Genomic DNA, 23,795 nt, shown 5'->3' with positions numbered 1-23,795 from the left:
AAGAGAGAGTGGCAGGAAGAGACTTCTCATGGTTTTGGGGCTGACTTTACTTTCACGTCCCCTCTGCAACAGAAAAGTTCAAATCGGGCCTGGTTAGTCGATTTTTTGATTGGACTGATGTGTATTAGTTCCGGACTGGGTAGGAACACGATGTTCATTAAGTTTTTAAAATAAGAAGCTCTGATCCCATTTGCTCATCTTAGAGTGTGGGCAGCTAATAGAAGCTGGAAACAGACTTTCTTAGGGGAGGAAGAAATCAAAATTTCCTTTACAGTCCATTTCCTGGCTGACTTTTCTCGGAAGGCAGCAACTGAAGGCGGCAGGATGGTTACTCCTCTGTCCTCTGCTACCTGGGTGAGGCTGCAATTCCGAACCTTGGAGCTGAGCACTCTAAGAGGCAGGGTCAGGGTTGGGATCTAATTTGCATAGCTTCCACTTTCAACACCGATGGAAACTTCCATCCTTTGGAAGGGCACAGTCAGAATCTATTCCCTGCAGGAGTGTGAGAGACCCTCACGAGGTGCCCTGCTGGATCTTAATCGACCTTTCATGCTGGCTAATTAAGCATCACTTTTACTCAGCAACTGGGGACTGTGTAATTATCAGCCTGGGTTGCCCTGAATAATTGAAACAAGCAGAATGCTGAAGATGGGTACTTTTTTTTTTTTTTTTGAAGTGGGGCTATCTAATTTTTGGTAGGCTGTGGAGTGTTGAAATTAAACTCCTCCGTAGCATTACTTCATTAGTAGATAAGTTTAGGCTTAGTTATGCACATGGAGGCTTAGTTAATGATCCATAGATTTTCTTTATCTTCATGAGTTCACCTTTGTGTTATCATAAGGATCGTATAAAGAATAAAAGTGGAATTTTAAATTCTATTACAGAGAGAGGGAAACCCTGAATATAATAGGGACTATAGCTGTTCTGTTGATGTAAAATATGTGATATAGAATGCAAATATAATGTTGTTGATTTGTATAGACAAATATATATATATATATGTTTTCATATTTACATCACAATATTAGAACAGGTCTAAGCTTCAACATTAATGGGCAGTGGAAAGACAATTTGTGGTCATCCTACTGTCAATTTCATATTACCTCCTGTGTGTGCGGATTTTGCTTGCTTGTGTGTCTGTGTACCACATGCTTGCCTGGTGCTCACAGCAGTCAGAAGACGGCATTGGGTTCCCTGAAACCAGAGTTACAGACAGTCGTGAGCTGTTGTGTGAATGCTGGGAATCAAACCTGGGTCTCCCGGAAGGACGGCCGGCGCTCCTGATCTGTGAGCCACCTCTCCAGCCCCTCTCATATTACTCTTTAATCTTCTCTTGAAATACACACACACACACACAGCCTCAGCCCTCGTGGAATAAAGGCTTCTGAAGAGCAGTCCATATGGTCTGTGGGTTATACACTTGAAAATGATCAGCAGGCGCTTTAGGAAACATCTGTAAGTTGATGAGGGCTTTTCTGCTCGTTGATTTGTTGCTGGAAAGATGACACTTTATTTAGAATTTCATAATTATCAGATGACTGAGGAAATGAGAACCCGGAGATTAGATACCACACAAGAAAATGGAGAAAGGAAGTTCTCCTCTAACCCGCTGTTGGAGGCCGCCTTCTACCCACCTCTTCAATCACAATGTTGCTAATGGAATCCTTGCTTTCCGGAATCTTCTTTAGCCACGTCACTTCGACTGACCCACTTGTGGCTGGCCAATGTTAGTCGTTTATGTGTGTTGATACCAATTGCTTTCAAAATACTGAAAACTCGTAAAAATGCCAGCTACATTTACTTATGTGGCATGGCAGTTGCATCTACCCCCTCCCCCGAAAAGTGAGATGTGAAAAAAAATTTCAAAAATCATCAAATCTGAGAGTTAATTATACATGAGAAATCCTGGAGCAATAGAAGAATTACTGGAAGCCATTTTCAAATGTCTCATCTTTAGCCACGGTAAAGCAGCAATGCTTTAGGAGTTTGGCAAATGTGTGTGTGTGTGTGTGTTATAGTTTGTGTGTATTCACATGTATTCCTGCTCTACTGTTTTCTAGCTTAGGTTCTTTTAACCTTTCAGTATTCCACTGCAGGGGAGCAAGACTGGAGAAGGGAGGCAAAAACAGTTCCTTCGGGTGAGACTTGGTCAACTCTGGGGCCTTGGCTTTGGTTTTTAATTCCTGGCTCAGAAATCAGTGGCCTTTGCCATGGTGGTGGAGTTGTTTGAATCGGAGTCTCGAACTCTATGGCTACCAGTGGGATGGGCCCCTTTCCACCTTTGTGTGGTCCAGGATGACTGGCCACAGAAAATGATAATTGTGTTGAGTCGGCAGCGTCCTTGGCACGCTCCTCAGTACATCAGTATCGATACCACAGCTCTAACAGCCAACAATGGGATGAGACTTCTGTAGCTACAGCTACGGTTATTGTGCCTGAAAGAGCCCAAGGAAGGATAGCATTCTAGCATTCTTCACCTATGACAAAGCAAATATGGACGAACGTTTCTACGATTCCGGGGAAACGAAGCCTGGTCATGGCATTGATGTCCCGAGCTATGCCTTTCGTTGCCGCTCCTCAGACTGCCTCCTCGCCTCCAAAAGACTAACAGCTTTCACATTCCAAGTCCAGGCTTTTATTGAGTTTTTGCAGCAAGACTGGGAGGAAAGTCGGAAAAGGCTCCTCCCCGCTTTGTAGTTGTGGTCACCCCAGGATTAGCTCCAGATGTGAGACACCTGGGATGAAACACGCATGGTTTGCGCTCAGAAGCTCGATGACGTACCTACGCGTTTGGAGAAACAGTAGAGCTTTTCTTCTGTGTTTGATCCAGCGGAGGTCATCTGCCAGCACTAACACACTGAGCGAGGGTAGGGATGAAGGAGCAGAAGATTTTTATCACTGAGATACATATTAATCCTCTCTCAAGGGCCCTTCTGGAGACTCCTAACCCACATGCTCACTGTTGGAAGTCAGGGCCAGAGCCAATGGAAACAAACACGGTGTATTATTTCCTTTTGTGAAACTTAATAATGCCAGAGGAGCTCCAACAGGAGACAAGTGGATTTATAAGATGTTTAAATGGAAAAAAAATAAAGAAATAACTTTGTGTAACAGGTTTATGGCCCAAACTCCACAAACCCCAGGACATTTAGGATATAGACAGAAAACCTATCCGTAACAGGTTTCCTTGTGGGTGGCTAGCCATTTGCTCTGCATGAAACAGGATACACTATTCTCAAGAAAATCTCATAAAAAGAATTCTGATTTTCTTTGAGAATCTTAGGTTTTGTTTTTTGCTTAACATGAGTTTAGTTTGAAAATCAGATTAAATCTGACAATATCTCTGACTCTGATATCTTTGTTATCTTAAAAAGAAACACAAGTTAGTCTGGTAAAACTCTTGAGAACCAGCGCGGTTTTAAAGTAGGACACTATAAATGTTGTTACCATTAAGGGCATAGATTTAATATACTTATGTTGGTTTTTGAGCTTACAAATTCCCCAAGCAAACACGTTCAAATGAAGGGTTCTTTGCTTTCTTTTGTCTTGTTTTAATCAAGAAAACTAGTATCTCAGGTGCTGTTTGGACATTTGTGTATTCACGAGTTTGAAGATTTGGTTGTATTTCTCTACCCTTAATCTCTGTCTGTCTGTCTGTCTGTCTGTCTGTCTGTCTCTCTTTCGTGTGTGTGTGTGTGTGTGTGTGTGTGTGTGTGTGTTGCCTGCATGTATATCTGTAGACCAGAAGATGGCATCAGATCCCCTGGAACTGGAGTTACGGACAGCTGTGAGCAATCATGTGGATGCTGGGAACTGAACCCGGGTCCTCTGGAAGAGCAGCCAGTGCTCTTAACCACTGAGCCATCTCTTGCAGTCGCTAATTCTGCTTTTCATCCTGGAGTTTGAGTGCGAGCACAGAAAAACAGAGGTGCAAGACGCTTGAATGATCTGTGCAAGTGTGAATGGCTCTGAAAGGCGCAGGCATCACAGCATTGGCTGGACCAGTGCCTCTGTTCGTGAGCTGCACGTGGTGGCCTGCTTTTGTGGTTCCAGCACTCTGGGGCCAAGCACAGGATTGCCATGAGCGAGGCCAGCTGGGGCTACAGAGTGAGACTCTCTACATAGAAAATAATACATAGACAAATAAAACCCAAAACAAACACATCCACCGCTAGAAATAAAAAAAGAATGTCTTCATTTTTCATCCCTCTTCCCTTCTCCTTAGAGGGAAGAAGCAATGACCGGCTGGGACGGCTTCGTGGGTGAAGGTGCTTTGCCCCAAGCCTGACAACCTGAGTTCAATCCTTGGGAACCTGTAGAGTGGGAGGAAAAGTAATGACTCAAATCTGACTTGTGGCCTCGATGTGGCACGTGACAAACGCTTGCACAAAGTAAACATATAAATAAATATGTTCTAAGAAAATTTGAAAGGAAGGAAGGAAGGTGGGAGGGGGCTGGGAATATAGCTTAGTAATAAGTCCTGGCCCAGCTTTCATGAGGTGCTGGGTTTTGTCACTGACACCACAGATAAACACACAAAAGGAAAACCTACGGCAACTTCAACTTCAGGTTAGTTCTGTGTCAAGTGTCTGTATTAGCGTTTGTCACGGAGTGAATGCATATGGAGACAGCACAGTGGTGCTGAGATTTGGGGGACTCTCCTTCTGGGCGACTGAGGGGTTATTGACCCCCCCCCCAGTCTTAAATGCCCCACAGGTAAGGCTGACGCTTCCCATTGGCTTCTTGGCTTACCGCGAAGGAGGATGACCTGAGGACACGTGTTCCTGTTTGGAAAGCTCTGTCCTTTCAGAGAAACCTCGATGAGCATGAACCTCCCTTGAACTTTATAATAATGTTTATTTTATTTATTCCTTCATTTGTGGGAGGTATTTGGGACCAGCTCCAAGATTAAATCGCCCCGTTTCTTCTCTTTTCCATGGGGCTACTGAGATGGTATCCGCAAGTAGAAGCTGTCCCCTTTGGGCATCTCATGAAATACGTATTTCATATGAGTGATTCAGAGATATAATATCTTCATATTTTTCCTGCTAAGTAACAAGAATATTAACAGTTTAAATGAAGAAATCTATTTCTTTTATATTACATAATTTATGTATATGTGTGTGAGTGTGTGTGCGCGTGCGCACATGAGTGTGTATGTGTGTGTGCATGTGTGCCTGGAAGTGTCCTGTTGTGCCATGGTGTGCATGGGGCGGTCAGAGGACACTTTGTGAAGTAGATTCTCTCCTTCTACCATGTGGCTCCCAGTAATCAATCTCAAATAACCAGATTTGCTTTTTAAATAAAACTTCTTCCTTCCTTTCTTCTTTTCCTTTAAGGTTGGTTCCCTTCATGAATCTTATTCTAATTTTAGTATATGTGCTGTTGGGCAGGCCCACATGATGATGATAATGATTTTGAGACAGGGTCAAATGTAGCCTAGGCTGACCTTAAAGGTGCTATGTATTTGAGGACGATCTTGAACATCTGATCCTTCGGCATCTACCTCCCATGTGCTAGAATTACAGGCATAGGCCACAATACCTGGTTTGATTTGGTTCTGGGACTTGAACCCATTTCCTGCATGTTAGGCCAGCACTCTTACAAACTGAGCTGTTACCTCCCCAGATGCAAAGCTTTCTTTTTAAACTTCCAGCTGGAAAGGGAAATGTTTTGTTAGACAATACTTTCAGAGGTAATAATAAATAGAGCCCTTAATGGCTCTGAATAAATACCCAGTAATAAAATTTTACTTACAATCTTTTAATTTTGTATCTTTAAGATTTCAGGTTGAAGTTCAGGAAAATGCACTTCTAGTTTTCCTCAGCTGAGCTCCTTAGACTGAAAAATGTGTTCTATCAAGAATAAAAAGGGACTGGGTGTGATGGTGCACGCCTTTAATCCCAGCATAGTGCATGGGAGGAAGAGGCAGGCAGATCTCTGTGAGTTCGAGGCCAGCCTGGTCTACAGAGCGAGTTCCAGGACAGCCAGGGCAGTTACAGAGAAACCCTGTCTTGAAAAACCAAGCCTAGCCAAACCAAATCAAACAAGAGAATAAAGAGAGGGGGGGAAAGGATGTAAAAGTGGGAAGGGGAGAAGAATCGGGTTCATTGAGAGTGCATTACAGAATTATGGTGGTAGTGTTGGGGGAACACGATCAAAGTAAATACATGTGTAAATTTATGAAATAAAAAAGAAAAGAATAATAAGGTGCTGACTGGGTGGGTGCACGCCTATACTCCCAGTCCTGGGGAGGCAGAGGCAGGAAGAGAGCCACAGTTCAAGGCCAGCCTGGGCTACGTAGTGATTCTCAGGCCATTGAGGGCTAGGAGACAGTTGTGTGCCTTGGAGTCTCAGCTTCTCTCAGGAAGCTGAAGCAGGAAGATAGCTTGAGCCCAGGTGTTTGAGGCTTACCTGGTCTACATCATGAAACCCCATCTCAGAAAGAGAGAGGTGGAGGAGAGGGAGTGGGAGAGGATGGGAGGAAAAGTGGGAAAAGGGCGAAGGATTTTGCAGTGTGCCGCAGGCAGCAGGCAGGCGATATTTGTTCCCGTCAGGTAGGCTAAGCCATTAGAATATCTTCAATAAACTGAACACTGCCTTTGAGCTAATGAGTTAGGTGCCCGAGATTTGCTTCCCTCCTCGTAGAATCAGAGTCTTCATTATCACTCAGGCACGTTCCTATTATCTGCTCAGCGTGGATTTGTCTTTGTCTCGGAAAATCCTCAGTGTCAAATTCTTACTGCATGGAGCTTTCCTATTGTCTGTAAGTGGAGATGCTTAATCCGTACATTGTGTGAGAAGATCATTTGTATGAAAGCACTGTCTTTATTTCACGACCGTTTGCTTTGCCCTTGATTTAAGTCCCATTAGGTCCCCAGCTAGTCTTTTGTCCCAGAGCTCCGCTATGTTTTTCTGCTTATCAAAGGCCAGTGGGGGGGGGGGGAATGCTTCTCTACTGTTCATCTGTTTGTGGGTTTCCAGGAACCTTGTGGGTTGGAGCCTTCCTGGTTGTGGTTTTCTCTCATTTGCATGCTTCCCTTATTTCTGGTATAAACCCACCCTGGAACCACTTTCTGTGTCGCAGTGAAACTGGAGCAGAGGGAGGGAAGCTACAGAGAGCTCAGGGTCAGCTGACAGGAGCCGGGCTCTTTGTTCTAATGTTATTTCTATAACCTTGACCGAATCTCTTGAAGGCTCTAATGATGATCTTAGCTTCCTTTCTAGATTGCCTGTTGGATTTTTTTTTTTTTATGAAAACAAATGCCATGAACAGGCAAGTATGATTGTTGGAAAAATGATTGCTGATTGTGTGTTTAAAAACAAAGCAAGCGTTGCTAACCAAACCTTGAAGTCTCTGTTTGATTTCCTTTATGATGTCACTGGGTTTTTGTTGTTTTCAGTTTGAAAAAAAAATGATTCTGGAAACTTCATTTCTTGGGATTTCATTTGGTTTCGAGAGTCTGTTGAAAATGAGTCGAGGTTAACGTGGGGCTTTATCATGGCACTACGCGAATCATTTCTTCTTTGTGGATCTGTTCCCCCACTGTGTAGCCTCATCTTGTCTCCCGAAGTGCAGCGCTAGCAGGGCTGATAATGAACCCTGGTCCTTATCACGCTCAGCAAAGGGTTCAGAGAAGACGGGAAAAATCAATCCCCCAGGAACCTCGGCATGCTCATATCCATATTTAACCCCGTGCATTTAAAATGGAAATGAGCTATCTCAGGGATTCAGTTTTTTGATTTACACAAGATGTCACCACCTCCTTGGCAGTGAGGATGTTTCACAGACCAGCTGCTGACCCATTTGCGAAGATCTCGGCCTGCCGCCCAAGGGCTGGTGTTGGGTCTTCATATTTCTTTCAAATGCTCAGCGCTGTCTTGCAATAGCTTTGATTTTCTGGACTTCAAAGGGTGCCCCTTTCAAGGCCAAACTTCTGAAGGGGGAAAAATCAGTTTAAGAGAACAACCTAGGCAGGAGCAGCTACCCTTGTCTGCAATTGGTGCAATCTGGTGATTAATAGGGAATTTGCGAGCCAGTGGAACTATGGGCTTGTATGATGTCGTGCTATGTGCAACATGGAATCTGCCCTTGGAGTGACCTAGTCAGCCCAGTTTCCAATAGCTTTGCTGGGAAGACACTGTGGCCAGCATAGGATTAATAATTAAGCTCTCCAACCCAAGCTCCCTCTTGACTTTGTGAGCCTTGTGAAGGTTTTCTCTATAATTTACCCCAAAAAACCATTTGTGCTCGCATGCCCTCCAATTAGCTATTTCTCTAATTAGCGGGTGACTCATTCGTGAATCCTGCCCTAACCACAAGGCCCATTTTTACATTTTGTGAATTGGGACTTATCTACCAAGTGCTTTGTGTTTTTGTTGATGAGAGAATGGATGCCCCAGACATTACTCAAAGTAGCGGAATTAATAAAAGATTAAGATGTAGAATTCAGGATGTCTAATTGGTTAATTTATTCAGCAAAATCATTAAAGGTGAAATGGCATCCTTCAAAAAAATTATTGGTTCAAAAGAATTATTGATAATTGCTGTAGTCTAGTTAATTATCAGCATACAGAGTGTTTGTGGATGGAATATACCCAGGCTTATGCCAGTTTAATACGGATGGATGGACACTATGGAACCAAGCAAACATAACAAGCCATGAATCAGGAGTCTAGGCTGTGGCCAGATATGGGGCTTATTCCAACTTTTATGCACATTTGAAAGTTTCTATAACAGACTATTATAAAAATATACAGTTGGTTTGACTTAGCGATTTAAAAACCATTGACTTTATCCACTGTGGTCTTGGTCAATCACAGACTTCCTTAATTTGAAATGCAGTAACACATATTTGAGGTTTTTAAGAGCGGTGGCGTTCTAGGAGTAGCCTAATTATTTTGGGTTGCTTTGAGCTCAGGGATAAATAACCCTCTAGTTTGTTGTCACTGATGTGAGTAACAGGAAGTGGTTAACTTTCACGCTTCTTTAAAACTTCTAGGCCAGCAATTATTGGAGCTGAGATTCAATTCTAACATTCTGCCCAGGAGATCTTGAAATTTTGATTTTTTTTTTTTTAGAGGAAAGGCAATTTCTGACTTTTCTCATAAATTTGATAAAAGGAAAGCTAATATGAGATTGGTAGTCCAGTAGGAAATGGAAGTCAATTTTACATTTTTTAAATCATTTTATGGTATTAAAAATGACAGAGGTCAGAAACAAAGCCCTTATTCTTTTATTGAACTAGAATTGAAAGTGGCAGAAAATCATTTTGGCCCCAAGTGCAGTAAATGTTATCACTAAAACATGTTCGGGGGCTATTAGGACAGTCTCTCAAGCACCGGCGACGAGAGTTCACAAAACAAAACCTGGTTCTTTTTCTGTCCTTATCTTGAAGTTATTAGATGTACAGGAGATGAAAGTATCCTGGTTCTAAGAGGACAGGGAATGGAGCCTGCGCTGAAAACCGTTAATGTCTTTATTCTGGTGAAGCGAAGCGCAGCAAATGGGTGGTGTGTGTGCCTTGGCACAGAGGCCACAGGGATGAGCGTTCCCGAGCCAGGTCCAGGGACGAAGGATCCAGGACCAGGGAATATTGGACTCACAGAGCAGAGAGATGCCGGTGGAAATAGGAGGGGTGGAAGTGATGTTATTCATTAAAAGAACTTTTGGGGAATTGGAGAGATGGCTCAGTGGTTAAAAGCACTGACTGCTGGATCTCGGGGAGAGGAAAGGCAGGGGGTGCTGCGAGGGGAAACTGTGGTTGGGATGTGTCAAAATCAAAAAATAAATTGGAAGGGCGGGGAGGTAGTGGCGCACGCCTTTAATCCCAGCACTGGGGAGGCAGAGGCAGACAGATCTCTGTGAGTTCGAGGCCAGCCTGCTCTACAAGAGCTAGTTCCAGGACAGGCTCCAAAGCCACAGAGAAATTCTGCCTTGAAAAACCAAAAAAAAAAAAAAAAAAAATTGGAAAAATAAGAGCACTGGCTGCTCTTGCAGAGGGCCTGGGTTCAGCTCTTAGTACCACATGGCAGCTCACAAACTGTCCCTAACTCCAGTTCCAGGGGATCTGATGCCCTCTTCTGGCCTCTGCAGGCACCAGGCATGAGAATGGTGCACAGACATACATGTAAGCGAAATACCCATACACATACAATAAAATAGAAATATTTTTAAAATTGAAAAAAAAGTTGTCAGAAGATTTTACTTAACAAGGAGATTAAACAGACAGCACCGACTTCTGCTTTGTTACAAGAACCCAGTAGGAGTGAGCTGGCAAGTCCATCTGGGAAAAACCAATCATTTCAGAGTGTGCGGTACGATTATGCTTCAGAATTTTGTGTAAATGAAACAGGTTGGCAGGCATATGTTTGCTGATCCAAAAAATGATTAAAATTCAGCATAAGTGTGACTCTTGTGAAATTAAGTTTTCAGGTTCCAGCCAGTGCTCTGTATGGCCATATGGTATAACCAGAATTAATTGCTGTTCCCAGCCTCTTATTCTCTTACTGAATACTTAGGTGCCCTGTTTGAAACACTAGAGGTTCCACAGATGCGCTTAATCACACGAGATAGCTGTCTGACAAGTTGGTGAAGTGTGTGCAGCTAGCTAACAGTCGCTTAGAAGGAACTTCTAATGCATTCTTGCTTCCCTTCTGTGCCTCCACCTCTCACTCTGTGCTCATATATATATATATATATATATATATATATATATATATATATATATATATATATATATATACTCATATACCTGATATATTAAAGTTAGGAAATGCATAGGTGCACAGGAAGCTTAGAAAGAAAGGAATGAGAGAGTGTCTGAACAGTGCAGATAGAAAAGATGAAGCAAGGAATAGTCTTTGCTCACGTTTAGCTCATTGGTTCTCCTGGAAACCTAGCAATGCAGAGTCTCAGGCTCCAGGCCAGAAGAGTTCCAGGGTGGAATCTGCATTGGATGACTTTTAACTAACAGTCTAAGTGAATCTATGATGAAAAGCTTCAAGATTCCTGTCTATGGATTGGAGTCCCACGGGAACATACCCACCGTCACTCCCTTCCTCTCTGTGGCTGGCGCCAGCTCTCTACCTCTGGCCACCTTCCCTATCAGCTCTGTACTTCCTTGTCCCTGCCACCTCTGCTATTCCCCAATGGCTACCTTCTGAATTCTCCCTTGCATCCTCTAGAACCCATGTCCTGTTGCATCCAGACCCCACTGGATCCCGAACCTCTTTTCTTCATCTGTGTCTGTGTGACATATGGCTCTCAGTCCTCTTAAAAAGAGTGAGTTTGTTTTCTAGAAGTGCTTTTGGCATTCTTCAAGCTCCTGGCTGCCACTTCTAGCCCCTCCCTGTTCAATATCTTTCTCTTTGAGGTCTGTCCAGGTGGCTTTGCAATCCTTTGCCCTACTCTTGCATCCAGAATCCTTCCTCATACTGTTTGAAAACTGACATCTTTTTTGTTTATTTGTTTGTTTGTTTTTGAGACAGGGTCTTATCTCATAGCTCTGACTGACCTGGAACTCGATATGTAGACCAGGCTGGCCTTAAACTCACAGATCCTCCTGCCTTTGCTCCCCAAGTGCTGAGATCAAAGTGCACCGCCATGCCCCATAGCCTACCTAGGACTGAAGTATTGATAGATTGTGTCATGGTTCCTCTGTTCCTGCCACTGTCCCCCTCTTTTACCTAAAGTTAGATTGTCCCCTCCTCATCAAATCTTCTGAACCTTGTGAAAATGTGCTCCTCAGGTTAAGAACACGCTTTGTCTTAAAGAGCCGCCCCCTCCCTAGCTACTGGCTTATCTCTTGTCCTGAAGAGGCAGACATCTTGAAGTCCAGACCATCCGCTTCTGCTTTCCTCTTTCCTGGTCTATCCTGAGTTATTTATTACCTTTCAACGCATCTTCTGCTCCGGGACAGCCATTCTCCTGTTGGTTCAGTGACTCTGGTCACCACATCCAGGTGATACTCTGGTGTTCATCGCTGGTCTTCCAAGTATCGGGTGGCTTGGATTCCTTCCCCCTTCTCAGAAATTCAAAAACTGAGCTGGAGAGGTGGCTCAGTGGTTAAGAGCACTGGCTGCTCTTCCAGAGGACCTGAGTTCAATTCCCAGCAACCACATGGGGGCTCAAAACCATCTATCATGGAGGGATCCAGTGCCCTCTTCTGGCATACAGGCATGCATACAAGTATACATATATAGAAATTAAAAAAAGAAAAGGAAAAAATGAAATTAAAGAATCTGCTCCCATGGCTGATCCTCCCTTTCTTTCGTTGTGTCTGCGTGCTTTCTGTAGGCTCTTGCTTGAGCTTCTTTACCATCCCAGCGGCTTCTTCCTTCCCTGGGCACCAGCTCTATAGCTCAGCGGCAGTTCTGTCTTCCAGGTACCCAGCAGCATGTCGGATGGCTCATGCCGGGTGGTGTTCGTGAAACCTCAGGCTTCCCAAAGCTGTGGGAGCGCCTGCTGGTCCCCGCCCGGCAGTCACCCTCCATCCTCTAGCCCAGGGATGAGTCACAACGTCGGCCATTTTGCTTTGGTTGTTGTTTTAGGGTGTCTGTGGAATATAGTTTGGGCCACAGACACACAGGGCGAAGACCCCTGCTAGTCTCTCCCGGGAAAGTCCTGTGCTTGAGAGAGGGCAGTGCTGACAAGCAGCAGCAGTCTGTAGGTGCGGCTCTTGGCGTTTCGCTGGAAAGGCAAGAAGAGCCCAGTTTGGCACTCTAGAGGCTCAGGAATCAGCCTCTAGACTTTCTGTTCTGTAGGAAACGTAAACCCCTATTTACCCGTCTAAATGCCTGCCGGTTAGGTTCCCTGCTCTTGCTGCTGGAGACTCTGAACTGCCCTGTGTCCAAGACTGGCCTGTTGTCTGTATTCTACTCACCTGGGTCTCCTCCGTTACCACTCCTGGGTTGGACTCTCAGAGTCCTGGGAGTTATTCCCAACTTCTCTCTGGTCTTTCAACAAGGCCTACTGATGTTCACCCTTAATGTGTGTTCATCTCTGTATCCCCTCTGCCGCTGGCTAACCATTAACCTCCACAAAATGATTAAAGTATTGTGGCATCCCTCTCTCCCCTTCTCCCTCCTTTTCTCCCTCTCTCCCTTCCTTCCTCCTTTTCTCCCTCTCTCCCTTCCACCCTCCTTTCCTTCTTTCTTTCCTCTCTTTCTTCTTAAGGCATGATCTCGTATGTAGACCAGCTGGTCTCGAACTCATAGCTACCCACCCTCTTCTGTCTCCCGCGTGATGGGAGTAAAGCTTTGCCTCACCATCAAGTCAGATAATCCTTTGGTGTTCTCGGCCCCAGCTCTGTGCTAGTCCAGTTTATTCCGGTTGGTTTTGTTCCTCCATTTTGTTAAGAGAGTCGACTTTTACAAAAGAGTACTTTAATCATCCGTGCTATAGGAGTTACTGATACAGAATCACAGCCTGTGGGTGAAAAAGTGGGCTGAAAAAATATTAAATCTCACAGCGGAAAATCCCTGAAAACAACAACAATAACAAAAAGACCAAAATGTCCATGGTAGTAATTTCTGGCAAATGGAGTTTAACATTTTATTTGTTTATTTGTATTTTCTGACTCTCTATGGTGAACCTTTGTTCAAAGCAAGTTACCAAAATTAAAGTCCTTTGCGTTTTTAAAAGCGGGCAGAGCAGGAAATGCAGGAAGGAGTTTGGTTCCCAGGTGGGAGAAGGGCTGGTCCTGAGGCAGAAGGAGCCGGAGAGGAAGGAAATGGCTCTTGGGCTGTGCAGGCGGCCTGGGTCACTGTCTGTAAACAAGCCGCTGTATCTGGAGGTGTTTCATGTTGTGCTTCAAGCACACGCACAAAGTGAAATCAATTCTGAGCCGTCTGGAATACTGTCATTTGAATGCTTCCTGATGAGTTGGGGATTTTTTTTTCTTTTTCTTTTCCTTTTTTTTTTTTTTTCTTAAGTAAAGGAAGTTCACTGTCAAGGCCCTCATGAAATGAGGTGTCACTGACAGAGCGACTTCCGTTCTGAGCTGTTATCCCTTTGAGCTAGCCCAGGATGGATTCTTCATTAGAAGGGGATTAGCGTGCTCTCTAAGCCTATTTAGCAAAGCATTTGTATTCGTCCGACCACTTTTCCGAGCCCTGGTGTTTGAGTAAACCATTCACTTCCTCCTTCTCAAAACATCAGTCACCGTGATTGATTTTTATGTTGGTCATAAAGAGAAATGGAATCAGCTAAAAGCAGGGTGAGGATTACAGGGTGGAAGTGGTTAATTTACTTAACAATATGTATGGGCTATTTGTTTACATCGGGCTCGATGCCAGGTGATGAAGCCAGTGTCACAGGAAACAACCTTGTTTTCCAAGCAGTTCTTGGACGGGTCAGTGGCCAGACTCGTCATGGACACTCCTGCCCACAGATGTCTCTCCTAGAAGGCCTCAAATGTTTGCTTTTAATTTATTCTGTGTGTGGAGTTTTGCTACTCAGAGAATCATTGGTGTTTAACATCTGCTTTTAAAATAAAAATTCACCTAGAAAGTTAGGAAATTCTGTTTTCATTGCTGTCCAATGATTTTCTTCTAACCTTTTCATTCTCTCTGAGATGAGCAGATCCTGCGGCCATCAGGGCACTGAGAATAAGTGATTGTTGAATGCCCACCCCACGATGGCACCCATGGCACCACTTCCGAGAATTAGGGGACACTGAGGAAGAGGGCGTGGAAAAGTGTGGGAGCTGGGGGATGGGAGGAGGCTATGAAATCCTGTCTCTGGGCGTTGCCTTAGTCGATGTTCCAGTACTGCAAAGAGACACCATGACCACAGCAACTCTTACACAGGAAAGCATTTATCTGGGGCCTGCTTACAGCTCAGAGGTTTAGTCCATTATCATCATGGCAGGACATGGCAGCATCAGGTAGACATGGTGCTGGAGAAGGAGCTGAGAATTCTACATCCGGATCCACAGGCAGCAGGAAGAGAAAGATACTGGACCTGGCTTGAGCTTAGGAAACCCCAAAGCACACTCCCAATGACGCCACACCTCCTCCAACAAGGCCACACCTCCTCCAACAAGGCCACACCTCCTCCAACAAGGCCACACCTCCTCCAACAAGGCCACACCTCCTCCAACAAGGCCACACCTCCTCCAACAAAGCTACACAATCCCTCTCAAATGGTACCGTCGTCCCCCAATGACCAAGCTTTCAAATATATGAAAAAGCCTGTGGGGGCTTTCTTATTCAAACTATCACAGGCATGACATGGCCATTATATTCATGGGCTCACAGTAGCTGTGGTTGCCCGTATGGGTCCTGTACGGGAGTGGCCCCATCATTATTAAGTTGTGGCTTATTGGGACACGTATGGAACCCTATTGGCCGGGTCCCTTCTCAAGCAGTTGTCTTTAGTGGCGGAGTCACTGGTGAGTTGTTTACGCTGCAATGGTTGTTTCTATGTCCCATCCTTTCTCAGGAGGCCCTGGCTAAACCTTGTGGCTCACAAACCAAAAGAGACGTAATAGCGGGAAGGGAACTTGTTGGGAGCAAGTATTGGTGGGGATTGGAGGAGAACAAGGGGCTGAGTCTGTCCAGAATGTATTGTATATGTGTGTGTAATTATCAAAGAATAAGTAAATTAATTAAAAAGAGGCACAGGAAGAAATATGGGCTGGAGCCTGGGAAATGAAACACTTGAAGATTTGTAAAATTTCCCTATATTTTGTCTTACATTTCATTTTTTTTTAAAAAAAAGATTTTTAAAAATGTCCTTATAATTATGTGTATTTATGTGTACTTCTATGTGGGTGTGTGCACATGAATGCAGGTGCCCACAGAGGCCAGAGATGTCAGCCGTCCTGGATCTGGAGTTACAGGCTGCTGCGAACTCCCTGACATAGGGACTGGGACCCAAGCTCAAGTCCTGTACAAGAGGAGTTTGTGCTTTCAATCCCCGAGCCATCTCTCCAGTACTTTCTTTAAATTGTGCTACAACATGTTCCCAAATTCTAAAAGAACGAAGAAAAGAGAAACGTCAGTGGCTGTAAGTGTGTCAGCTCACACTCATGAGCGCTATGTATGTGAGCTAGATACGCTGAGGCTCAGCACGAGGAAGGAGAGTGAAGACGTCAGAGGCTGTCACACCTGCCCAGAAGGCAGATAGCCACAGCTCGCTGTCAGGCACCAGGCTTGGGTCTAACCTCCCACCAGTTAACTAGTCTCTACAACAGACACACGGTGGGCACTGTCAGAGTCTCTGTCCGGCTGACGGAGAGAGCTGAAGTTCAGAGAAGCAACTCGTGTGTTCAGGGTTGCACAGCACGGGATTCTGGGACTGGGATTTCCGTCCAGGTCGTGTCCCGTCTTTGTTGAGACTCGGTTACTTTATAACAAGAACAATGAGCTGGCACTGTTCAGTCACTTCTGAAAAGTACAGCTTGCTCAAGCTTACATATTACTTGTGTGCGGTGTCAACATCATAAACAAACAATACCAGTTTATTCATCCATAGGCTCAACAAAAGTTTGCTGAGCATGTACAATATACAAAGTGGTTCTGTGGCGAACACAATCGGGCTTTTTGGGGCAAGAGAGACCAAATGCATCTATAAGACTCTTATTTTGTAGGGTCATTGTTACGCACATGAATGTGTCTAACATGATACCAGTTAGTAATAGGTACTCAACAGTTAGTTCCAAGAGACTTACAGTCAGATGGAAAAGACACAAGAGCATGCACGGGTAACTCAAATTCAGGATGCACTGAGGCGAAGGCTTTAGAAAGGGAACAGACAGGTAGTTCGGGAAACACTCAGAGAAGGAGCTCGCTTCTGGGCCAAGGGCTGTCAGCAGGGAGTTGGCATCACAGGCTGGCCGAGGTGAAGGTGTGGGGGTTTGGTGAGACACATGGCACACAGTAATAACATCTCCCTAGATGAGGAGATGGAGGTGAGGCGTGGCTGGGACCATGAGGCGTGGCTGGGAATCAACGCATCATGGGAAACGTGGCAAAGAAGACAGGTGGAATCCAATCATGGAGAGTTTGGGGGTAAAGCAGGGTGCAGGGAGGGGTATGCCGGGGAAAGGTGTCTTATTAGAGCTTTGGACTGCGTTGGGGTCTTTGGTGTCAGGGTTGAGGCCACTGAGAGGCAGGAGATGGAAAGAGAAAGATGTCGAAGGTTTCTCTGAGTTCTGTGTCCAGGAAAAATGAGAAAAATCTCCTTTGCTACTGTTTTTGTTGCCTTCGGGCTTTAATGGGGTATGTAAAACACAGCATATGTAATATGTAGCATGCAATGGACAGCATCTGGTGACCTTTGTGTCTGTAGGCAGATACATTCCAAACGGCTGACTGTACACGTCAGCTTTTGAAATGTGATTGACTTGTAGGTAGAAGATTGTTTACTGTGCTTCAAATTTCTTAAGAAAATTGACTAGATCTTTGAATCCAGCCCTGACACCTTACTGCCATCCATTATTTTGTTTCAAAAAGCAAAGTCCAAACACCTGGAAACGAACTCTTGAAATATAGCTTATTTGTGAACTAGGATGACCTGTTTAAAATTTCCTTAGCAATTAGGCGGTGGCGGTGCATGCTTTTAATCCCAGCACTCAGGAGGCAGAGGTAGGTGAATCTCTGTGAGTTCAAGGCCAGCCTGGACTACAGAGTGAGTTCCAGGACAGCCAGGACTACATAGTGAGACTCTGTCTCAGAACACAAAAAAGATAAAAAAAAAAAAATAGATGAAATTTTCTTAGTAGGCCAGTAATTGACATGCATGTGTATGTGTATACATGTGTGCACACGCATGTGTCACAGCACATGTTTGTAGGTCAGAGGGCAACCAGAACAGGCTAAGCTGAATCTACCTTGGGTCTAGACCCCCCCCCCATCTTCTACCGTGTTTAAAACAGTCTCTTGTTTGCCACAGTACGTACCAAACCGGCTGGTTCATGAGCTTCTGAGGATCCTCCTGCCTCCACTTTCCATCTCCCCAGGGACATGCTGGGATTACAGATGTGCAAACTGCATCTGGTTTTATGTGGGGGTTCTGGAGCCCGAACTCTGATCCTCATGTTTGCACAGCAGTCCCCCAGTCCCCAACTGACTTTTAGCAATGAAAGGGAAGGCGTGGAGAGGGGTCCATCACAGCAGAGACTGTTGGTGAGAAAGAACTCTCGTGTGCCTGCCTGGGGATGGTTGTGGGGAAGTTTTTACCAGATGGCCGCTGACAGCATGCCAACCTTCTGGGGTAAGGGGCTGAGTATGTGTTTACACACTGCCTTTTGTGTTCAGAGTGTTCTGGCAATGTCTCATGACATTTCTGATAGCAGCGAATCCCACAAAGGTAGGGCAGATCTGGAAGGCCAGAGATTGACTGGTTGATTGTGGTCGAACCACCAGGGGCCTCTGGCCTGCATTGATACAGCCACAAACCTAGTTGTGCTCATTAGTCTTTAGATCAAAGTCTGTCCCACTCTTTATGATTTAGAGAATTGAGACTTGACGCAAGGGTCTAGCGCCCACTGCTATAGCTCTGTCCAAAGAAATCAATGGGGAAGAATGATGAGCAGCGTGGAACCACGTAAGGAAGGAAGAAAGAGACTGGAGATAAATCAGGAAGCAGGCTGGAGTGAATGGAGGTGAACTGTGAGAAATCATTTTAAAACGATTTCTGAATTTTTGTATGGACGTCTCTCTTCTTGACCAAAAGAACGTGTGTCCAGAGGAATGGGAGTTTTAACGAGGGTCTCAGCAGTTCTTTGGTGACTGACAAAAGCTTGCTTCTCGGGGTCTGCTCTTGCTTGCTTATTCAGATTTTCGTGAAATGGGAGGGAGGGAAATAATATTATGTCTTTAATTAGAAGTCTGTTGTTATTTTCCAATTAATCTGTGTCAGTAGCCTTAGCGTTCGTATTAAATCATTTTCTTTGTGAAGGCTTTTAATGAGGAACCAAATTGATAGTATTTATATATCGGATACTTGCCACTTTGATGTGTCTTCGGTCGTGTCTTTTGAAGCATGCTTTTGCTGGTCATCTTGTGCTTAGTCTTTGAAACCAAACTTTGGCAAACAAACAAATAATCAAAAAAAAAAAAACCCTCTTTGCTTGCGTTGAGGATTTAGTTATCTATTTATGAGGCAGAGTCTTCAAATCAAAGAACCCAAGTTGGTTTTGAACTTGTCAAGCCTCTGACTTTAGTGCCGGGATTGCAAGGGTGAGTCATTATACCTAGCCACCGGATGAAGATTTTAATTTAGCAAAGCAGTCTTGATTTTAGTTTCCTCCTACCGTACGCTTTTCCTTCCCCCACCTTGTCTTATGTGAGTAGCTCAAGGAAAAAAACATTATCTTATTTGGAGTAAATCTATGCTCTTGCCTACTCTATACGTGGCTTGGGATGCACGGCCTCTCTGGTGCCGTCCTCTCTCCCTGACATGTACTGTACAGCTACTTGGAGCCCAGAGAGCTCTCAGTGCCTCTGACTTAGCAAGCATTTATCGAACACACGTTCTGTGCCACTTCCTCCTGCAGCTCGAGGACATGTGAGATTATAATGCTGTGGGATGGAGTGCACAGCTGTGCTAACACAGGAGACTGGGCTCGGCCGCAGAGCTCCAGCAAGTGTTTGCAGAGGAAGGAGGCACAAAGGGAAAGGCGTGACGGCAGCAGCGTGCAACAGCACAAACGGGAGTGGGAGACTTTGCTCCCCGAGAGCTGGGATGAGGCGTTGAAGGATTTGAAGCAAGAGCCTTTGAGGTCATTAGAATAATGCCGGTGTTAATGACATGAACAGCTGATGCTGATTAGAAGCCCGCCAGGTGCAAGGTGTGATGTTCTCCATGAGGACTGCCTCTGTTAGTTCTCAAGAATTATACGAAACAGGGATGATTAGTTTATGTCTGTCTTAAAGGTGAGGAAATGGAGTCTGTATCTCAGCTCTCACTATTAAAAGATAGAGCCAGGACTCCCCCGCAGACCTTCTGGAGAGCCTTGGCTCTTCACAGCTGCTACAGTAACCTTCTATCAGCATTGAAGAGTCAGAAGGATGAGGGCAGATGGACCAATAGAATATCTGGCTATACTGGACTTGGTGGTGCATTCTGAGGACTCAGATAAATGGATTCAGTGTCTGCAGAGATGGGTTAAAAGGATGGCAAGGAAGTAGGCTGGGTGGCTGATGGATACACAAACCAATAGAGAAAGAGGTATAAAAGGATTCTTAGTTCTAGTTGGGTGGATGGTGATGTCAAACGTTGGCATAGGGGACACAGCAGCAGGAGAGATTTGGGGACTTCTGGAATGAAGTCCCCAGAAAAGAGTTGACTGATAGTCTCTCTTGCTTCTGAACATTTTCACTAATATTAAACCTTTCAGCAAGAGCGGACACTGTTTGTCAAGTCTCGGGCTGTTGGTTTCTTCCCTGGGCAGCCCGAGCTCCAGGGCTTGTCTCTCCAGTCTTCCCATACACTCTTGTCCTTCTGCCTCACAAGCCTAGAAAGGTCTGAACCTTGATAGGATCAGCTGTCCAACTTCTCTGCTTCTGCATTTGGGCAGCTAACGGGGGCCAGAGAACAATGATGTAATGAAATCTCTACCGTCTCCGATCACAGGTGAGCACTTTAACGATGCTTGGCTGTTAGTTCACAGGCTCCAGGTCGGCAACTGCCTCCATCTCCCTTAGTGTCTACCTCTAGTCCCTTCACCTTCACCTCATCGTGCCAGCTCCCACCAGAGGGCAACAGGCTTTTGGGTCAGAGCTCATCCAGTATCCTGCTCTGCCCCTTCCTTAAACATATCCGCTATGGGGTGTGAAGCTGGTCTCTGCCATCTGCTCTACTGACCAGCCTGCCTGGGCCTGCCCTCTCTGCGACCTTCCTTTCCCCTATCCCGTTAGGCGGCTGCTTCTGTCTGACCTCAGTATTCCTTATCTGCAGCAAAATGACAGGTACTGGCCTTATCCAGGCCCGGGCACTTCTGGGTTTCAGTTTTTTATCATTTTGATTTTCTGGATCAATCACACAACTTCCACACAATTTGACCGTTTTAGACGAACTGGTCCAGGTTTGAGATTTTTGTGTCCTTTGTCCCTCATGGCAAATAGCAGGCATTTATTAACCTTGTGGTGATGGGGAGAATGAACTCAGCGTTCATTCCTGAGCTAGAGTGGAGTGGAGTGAGATACACACGTGGATTGCTTGGATGAGTTCCAAAAGGTTGAAGTTGAAATGTTTTGTGTGTGTAACAGTTGCCACCAGGTGAATGATATAGCCATGTTCATAATAAGAAAAATACTGAATATATGCTAGTAAGTAGTGTTTGACCAAGAAGATTTTGAAGTGATTTTTTTATAGCAACCACTTCATTTTCAAACAAGCAGCCCATTTTTAAACTTGTGCCTGATTCTGCACAAGATAAGATAAGATAAGGTGGCTACACAGTATAGACTTGTAAATTCCTGTGGTGGGGGCTGGAGATGGCTCAGTGGTTAAGAGCATGCTCTGTTCTTCTAAAGGTCCAGGGTTCAATTCCCAGCACCCACATCAGATGGCTCACAATCACTTCTAGTTCCGACTCCAAGGGACCCACCTCCTCTGACCTCCATGAGATTAAAAAAACCATTCCATCCTGCAGGGAAGCTCCTTAAGCAGGAAGGTAAAAAGTCAGTACCTGAGGTGCAGCTGGATAACTTTCCCAACTGTAAGGTGAAGGCTAAGTTAAATGATCAGAAAGATCCTCATGGCTGTAAAATCTGGTGAGTGTTAGGGTCCAGTCACAGTGTCCTACAGGTGGCAGTTGTTCACAGCAAGTTGTCCTGGTGGTCGACGTGAATTTATCTGGTTCCAGAAATAAAATCAAGTATCCAGCCATCAACGATGACAAAAATCACAGAGACAAAGTTTAAAATATGATAATCAGCCAGAGTGCTACCTGTGTGAGCATCCGTGTGAGCATCCTGTGTGAGCATCCCATGTGAGCATCCGTGTGAGCATCCCGTGTGAGCATCCCGTGTGAGCATCCCGTGTGAGCATCCCGTGTAAGCATCCGTGTGAGCATCCGTGTGAGCATCCCGTGTGAGCATCCCGTGTGAGCATCCTGCATGAGCATCCCACGTGAGCATCCCGCGTGAGCATCCCGTGTAAGCATCCGTGTGAGCATCCGTGTGAGCATCCTGTGTGAGCATCCCGTGTGAGCATCCCGCATGAGCATCCCACGTGAGCATCCCGCGTGAGCATCCCATGTGAGCATCCGTGTAAGCATCCGTGTGAGCATCCCGTATGAGCATCCCGCGTGAGCATCCCGCGTGAGCATCCCGTGTGAGCATCCCGCGTGAGCATCCCGTGTTGTCTCCAGCACCTGGGCGTAGAACCAGAGGTGTCTCTGATTTTTCTGGGCCATCTGCCCATGGCTTGTCTCCCACTCATTAATCAATCTCCTGCCTTTTCAACTCCTTCTTGAGTAGCTTAACGGTCTCACACTCCTCTGCCTCCCAAGCATGTTGTGTGTTTCTGCCAGATTTGACCTCAGTGGACAAAATCTCACCATGATAAATATTTTAGTTGGGGGGGGAGGGGCAGGGAACCTAAATCCCGATCTGATGTTGTGGACTTTAATTTGGCCACACTGTATCCAGTTAGCAGTTTTCTTTGACTACTTCAGTGAATTATAGCTCATTGTGTCTTACGAGCCGGGAGGGCAAACGAGTGAGATCTCCTTGGATGAACTAGTCCCACGCTAGGAAGTAGGGAAAGAACTAGAGCGTGGGTTTTCCATTTTATATCAGAGAGCAGAGTCATTGGCTCATTAATACTACTCCTATCCAGACTGGACCACCATTATTGAATTTGTGTGTGTGTGTGTGTGTGTGTGTGTGTGTGTGTGTGATGTGAGGGGAAATGTATGCTATGACACATGTGGAGTTCAGAGGACAACTCTGCAGGAGCAGTTCTCTCCTTCTACCATTATGTGGGTCCCAGGGACAGAACTCAGGCCATTAAACTTGTCCCCCAAGTGCCTTTACCCACTGAGCCATCTTGCCAGTCCCCAGAGCAGGTTTTGGATTGGCCATGGCGGTAGCTGCATGTAGCAAAAGTTTACAGATGACTCTAGTGGGAAACAGGGTGTTATTTAGTTTCTTTGTTATTATCTAGGGATGGGCTTAAAAATTGGGAGGGTCATGGTGAGCTATATTGTCAGTATCAGATAATGTCACTTGTGACCATGATCTTCCGTGAATTGGGGAACATTGTGTTGTTGTCTGGGGTGAACGTCTAAAGCTTATATGTATAGATTCAGGATCACAGAAATATTACACTTCCCCAAAGAACCCAGGACCATCTTATGACAGGGCCTTCTGTTGCCAGAAATAGATGCACATATATTGCCTTTCGTTACCACAGATTTGTTACTATTTAAAGTTGGCACCTCTCCATATGTAACTTCATCTTATCTTTTGGACAAGATTCCAAGTTCCTCACAGGTAGGCACAAAGTCTTGTACCTTCGGTGGCACTGAGGTGGGACCAGATAACACATCATCTCTCTGTCCCAGGCCTTTGTGTTTGTCTAAGGTTGGTGTCAGGACCCCTGGGTCCCAGGCTTCTGATGCCTCCACCGGATACTTCCACCAGATGGTGCCATTTTTCCATTTCTGCTCTTGGGTGTCAACGGCCACACTACCCTCTGCCACTTCATCATTCTTTCTGCAGTGGTTCTGGGACACTGACAGCAGAAAGAGAACTCAAAGGGCTCCTTTCCAAACGAGGAAGAGCTTAAGGAAATAAGTGGATGCCCAGACTTAACTGCTGTTCAGCGAAGTCATTTT

At 45.2% G+C, this 23,795-nt stretch overlaps 1 protein-coding gene across 1 annotated transcript in view; it reads left to right on the top strand.

Moving 5' to 3' along the window:
• Skap1 (src kinase associated phosphoprotein 1) overlaps positions 1-23,795 on the top strand; it is a 289,170-nt gene that overhangs the window by 28,245 nt on the left and 237,130 nt on the right. The window lies entirely within an intron of this gene.

Source organism: Arvicola amphibius, chromosome 4 (assembly GCF_903992535.2).
Source record: "Arvicola amphibius chromosome 4, mArvAmp1.2, whole genome shotgun sequence".
NCBI classification, from domain to species: domain Eukaryota; kingdom Metazoa; phylum Chordata; class Mammalia; order Rodentia; family Cricetidae; genus Arvicola; species Arvicola amphibius.
The sequence above is the reverse complement of the archived record's forward strand: the minus strand, read 5'-3'. Positions and strand labels throughout refer to the sequence as shown.